Source organism: Pinus tabuliformis, chromosome 4_1 (genome assembly GCF_031772625.1).
Source record: "Pinus tabuliformis cultivar Carrire ecotype Pingquan chromosome 4_1, CPIR1, whole genome shotgun sequence".
Lineage (NCBI taxonomy): Eukaryota > Viridiplantae > Streptophyta > Pinopsida > Pinales > Pinaceae > Pinus > Pinus tabuliformis.
Window position 1 is genome coordinate 179,738,473 of NC_142303.1, and position 6,000 is coordinate 179,744,472.

The following is a 6,000-nucleotide window of genomic DNA, read 5'->3' on the forward strand; positions in this document are numbered from 1 at the left end:
ACACCTTTTCAATGAACCCAATAGTAGTATCCTTCACAACGTGACTAGACCCAGCCTGAGATTCAACTGCCATCTCTAACAGCTTCTTTCTCCTTTGCAATCTAGTTTCGATCATCCAACAGCTTCACCAAGTCACCTGCAATTAGAACCAACCCTTGTTCCACTTGTGTGAAACGGTTTCCTTCACCTGCAAGTACCTGTCACGAGCAAACCTTGCTCACGAGCTCTAGACCGAGCTCTGATACCACATTCACTTCGGTGAAGGTGTGTAGCAACTACAACCTTCAATACCCGGATCAACTGCTCTGATACCACATTCATATAAGAATGGTCCTGTTTTTAATTCCTTCTTATTTTTAATTATTTATTTGTAACTAAATATTATCATGAAGTATTTTTAATTACTAATTTAACTTATAAATTTTTTTAATTTTTAACTAAATATTATCATTAAATCATTTTATTTTAAGGGGTTGGTCCCCCTAGGGTAATTTTTTCCCTTAAATATAATTTTAATTATTTTTATTTAACTAACTATTATCATGTATTATTACTAACTATTATCATATAATTTTTATTAAAAAAAAAATTATTATTATCACAAAATTATTTTATTTATTTTATTCTAAGGGATTGGTCCCTCTAGTGAAATTTTTTTCCCTTAGATATAATTTTTAATTATTTATCTCTAACTAACTATTATCATGAATTATTTTAAGTTACTAATTGAACATAATTGTTTAATTATTTTTTAATATTTTATAAAAAAAAAAATTAATCATTTATTAATATTTTTATCTAACTATTATCATAATATTATTTTTATTTAAGGAACTGGTCCCCCTCTAGAGTAATTTTTTCCCTTAGATATAATTTTTAATTATTTATCTTTAACTAACTATTATCATGAATTATTTTTAGGTACTAATTGAACATAACTGTTTAATTATTTTTAATATTTTAATTATTTATTAATATTTTTTATCATAATATTATTTTTATTTAAAGGACTGGTCCCCCTAGGGTAACATTTTTATTAAATAGGGTTTTTGATCCCGGTACCTAGTCAAAAGTAGCTGTTAGTCTTTTTAGCCGTTGGAGGCTTTGCTCTGTCTATTTAACCTACTAAGCTGGATCTGTTTCTTCAACTTGTCCTGACGATGAACCACACTGGTTAGTTCGAAACGCGTCGACAAATGATGTCTCATATGATCTTCGCCAAAGAATCTTTTGTAAAAATATAAAACACTTAAACATATATAAAAATAATAAACATATATATTAAAGTGTATATATATTAATATAAACAATATTAGTTAATTATATTTCTTATTTTTTAATGATAACATTCAACAATACAATATTATTAATTATTTTATTTGAAATAAAATCTTTATTTTTATTATTTTTTGATTAATTAAATTAAGTTTAAACTTAACTCAATTACTAACCTTATACTGTCTTTATTTAATTTTAAAGTGATTTCATCAATAAATAAATAATTAATTATGGACTTAAGTTTCTTAAAATTTTTAAAATAAAATGTAATTTGAATATTCAAACTTAATAAATTCATAAAAAAAAAATTTAATGTGGTCCTAAGTAATTAAATTTTATTTAAATAAAACCTTTTTATACAATTCTTCACTTGAAATTTTTATAAACGCGTGTAACTTCTTAGTCCATCCATGGCCTTTCTCACCAAGAGCTTTTTATGTGATTCGCAGCCTATCTCAATCTGATTTTGTCACGTTGTGCTTTAGTGTTTTCTTTGATGTAAAACCTTCGTTGACCCAGATTTTGATTTCTGGATCATACCCCACATACATACTATAGCTGGCATTCAAATAAGGAATTTGAGTCCATTTTGTCTTATATTGAGATTAGACAGCTGGCATGGATAGAAACAAGAATGATAATTTGAGTCATTTCCGAAAGCTAGGTTCCGTGTGTAGTGTTCATACCTATGAATGATAATTTGAATAATCTTTTAAAGCTAAGTTGCTTGTGATGTGTTAATGCTTATTCAAATTAATATTTAGAATTATAAATTTTGTGTATTCAATGAAAATATCCAAGTCGGTTATTAACTTTATTCCAACCTCAAATTTGCAAGGATATTCATATATGGATTCCGTAACGAAAACGCATGATCTTTTGCCACGTATGTTTGCCTTCACTTTTTTTGTGCGATTCACATCTGGCCTTCACTTCGATTTTGATTTCGTGAAAATATGTCCACCATACGGCTCGCCTTCTTCAATTTCGGTTTCGGTTTTGTGAAAATATGGATTAGGGGATACATTATATTTGTATTTAAGTAATATAAATGCAAGTTTTATTATTAATTTCACTCTATGTAATTTTGGTTTTCAGAATCGATTTGTAAGTAGTTTTACTAGTGTTCAAATATTTAAAAGCGTGGAATTTTGGTGTTTGGAATCGATTTGCAAGTAGTTTTATTAGTGTTCAAACGCTAGTAGTGTAGAAAGATACAAGCAATATGAATGCAAGTCTTATCACTAACTCCGGCCGCTGGTTTTGGTGTTGTCAATTTACAAATAGTCTCACCAGTGTTCTAGAAAGATACAAGCCATATGAATGCAAGTCCTATCACCAACTCCGGCCTCTGGTTTTGGTGTAGTCAATTTGCAAGTAGTCTCACCAGTGTTCTAGAATCGCAATTTGTCCACTTAACTCTATTTTCTTTAAATATTTATTGACTTGGTAGTCAATTTGCAAGTAGTCCAACGAGTGTTCGAGAATCTCAATTTGTCCACTATCTGCTAACACGGTACATTAATACAATCAAGTGGTATCTGGAGTTTTGGTGTAGTCAATTTGCAAGTAGTCTCACTAGTGTTCTAAAACTTTGTTTTCTTTAAATATCTACTAACACAGTTACATTAATACAATTATCCCACTAGTGTTCTGGAACTCTGTTTTCTTTGAATATCTACTAACACGATTACATTAATACAATTAAACATCCGTATCATTTTATCCTTTTAAAATTTATGGTATTAATATCACTGTTTGTTTTATAAATCCATATATAATTATATTAGGAAATGATATAAGGTAAATATATTATACATAATACTATTTGAGAATTTGTATAATATTTCTATAATTGTATTAACTAAATATGAAATGTTCAATATAGATTTAGATATGCAATCTAATTAATATTTGAAATTCTATTTATTAGAGAATTTGTAATAATATTTTTATGATTGTATTGAGTAATATAAAAAGATAAATATAGATTTTGATATGTAATCTAGTTAATATTTGAAATTTTATTTATTAATGCAGAGAAAAGAATTACAATATGTTAACATTTTTCATTTATGCCCATAAAATAAAAAATTGAATTAAAAAATAGATTAATCTGCGAACTTATGGAGCAATCTCATCATTAGATAAGATTTTTGGTCAAATTATAAATTTTAATTGTTTAAAACATGTTTTAAATGTATAAATGGATTCAACCCCCTAAAAAACCTACCGTAGATTTACATAGATTGCATAATTGAAACTTAAGATTCCAAGAAATTTTTAGCCAAATTATAAATTTTAATTGTTTAAAACATGTTTTTAAATGTATAGATAGATTCAATCCCCCTAAAAAAACCCTATAGTAGATTTACTAGGATTTTTTAGCTGAAACTTAAGATTGAAAAAAATCCCTACCAAATTCCAAACACATTTAACCAAAAAAATGCTAAGAAAAAATGTAAAACTTCTAATAATTACACTATTGTTTCAATGAAAAGATGATTACCTTGGAAACTTGACTTGGATGTTGACTTTGTGAAGTTGTATGCAGTATTTTAAATATGTGTGACAACATTAGGTTTTTTTTTTCTAAAACATGTAATTTGAGATTGACTTCTATTTTAATTTTACTCAGATGTATGTATGCATTAGTGTTAGAAATAGAATCCATTAAAATTATGATATCTGCTTAAAAAGATAATATCAAGAATTTCAAAGGGAATAGAAATTATGATTAGGATGAGACTTTAGAATAATAAAATGATATATTTATATGTAAAATATATTAATGATAATGTATCACAAACTTATTTAGATTTTTCGATTATAATATTATAGTATTATAAGAATTAATGTTTTCCTCATAATATAAAACCATGATTTATAATCTTCTTTGAGCTTGAATTTTGATATTCTCCTCTATATATGATCTTCTTTGAGCTTGAATTTTGATATTCTCCTCTATATGTTTAATGGTATTCTTTAATCAACTCTCTTTCCAATTTGGCTTAGGTGAGACATTTCGATTGGGGATGGTCATGTGAGCGAAGACTTAGGTCCCGTAGGTCTGGCTCAATTCCTCCTTAGGTCAACAATGTAATCATATCTTGTTCTAGTACAAAAAAACAAAAACAAAAACAAAAACAAAAAACTCTCTCCTATTTAGAAAACCCTCTTGTTATACATCTATTTTTCCACATATTCTTTTTACTATTCCAATCCTATACACATTAATTTTAGGCCTATTTCATCTTATTTTTACCCCTCTTTCAAGTTCCACAATTAAATTTTTCTCATACAAACCAAACCTTGCTCAATCAAATTTATTCATAAACCACACTCTCCAAATTCCAAATTGAATCCCTAAGTTTGCAATGAATTGGCAGGTCAAATTGCTCATGCAAACCAAACCTGGCTCAATCAAGTTTATTCATAAGGCATAATCTCCAAATTCCAATTGAATCCCTAAGTTTGCAATGAATTGACGGGACAAATGGAAGTGGAGATTTGAACAATGAAAAAGTAGTCAAGCGAGTTAGGCTTTACATATGGGCGAGTTAGGCTTTAAAGATGGGTTGCCATACGTTAGATTTATGGCGTTGTTACCTTTTTAAATTTGCAGATTGGCATCATGCAAATTATGAACGATTCATCCCTTCATTTCCAGCTAAAATTGTATCTCAATGGATTGAAGAGCATGAACCTATGTGAAATGATTTAAAAGTAGTTCAGGAATGTTTGTTTTTTTTGGTATTGGGTGCATTAATAATTTGATGAAATCATAAGTTATTGTTATATTCTAGTATAACCATGATGTGTAAGTAGGTTATGTTTTCATAAATAATAAAAAATAATTTTAGTTAATATCTATTTAAATATTGAGTTGAATTTTAAATTATATATAATTTGAATATTTAGATTATACATAACTTTTTAATTTTATTAATAAATTAAGAAAATATAACTATGTATTGTTATATAATTTGAATGGATAAATTATCTCATGTATTTAATATATATGTGAATTTGAATGTATCATAAATTTACCTTTAACAATTGTTTTACCATATTAAAATTCCAAATTAAGTAAAATTTTAAATATCTGCACTTTTTACTAAAGTTAATATCATTTCTTAACTCAAAAGAAAAACGTTAATTCAACACACAAAATCCAAAATCCTACTCCAAAATCTTTTAATGTTTCTTTTAATTAAATATGTATAAAATGAATCTTTAAAAGGAAAAACAATATCGTATGGATATATTAAAATCTTTAAAGACATCAATATTTCTACATCAAATTTGCAATATTCGAAAATATTAATTTGATGTAGTTTTATTATAAATTTTGTTATCATATGATGTAAAAAACATCATTAAATATAATATTAATGTTAATATATTAATATTATTATATTTAATAACTTACTTTGGATTAGTACAATATTAAATATAATATAATATTGAATTTTTTATATTATAATATATCATGGTATATAGTAACTATAAATATATATGGAGGCAAGAATAAACACAGAGAGTGACAAGGGAGAGATAGAGATAAAATGAAGGAGAGGGGAGAGGAGGAATGAAGAGAGAGAGAAAGAGGGGAGTGAGAGAGGGAGAGAAGGGTAAGGGAGAGAGAGGGAGACATAAAGATGGAGGGGGGAGAGAGGGCGAGATAGGAGAGAGGGTGGGAGATAGTGACAAGGTTGGGGA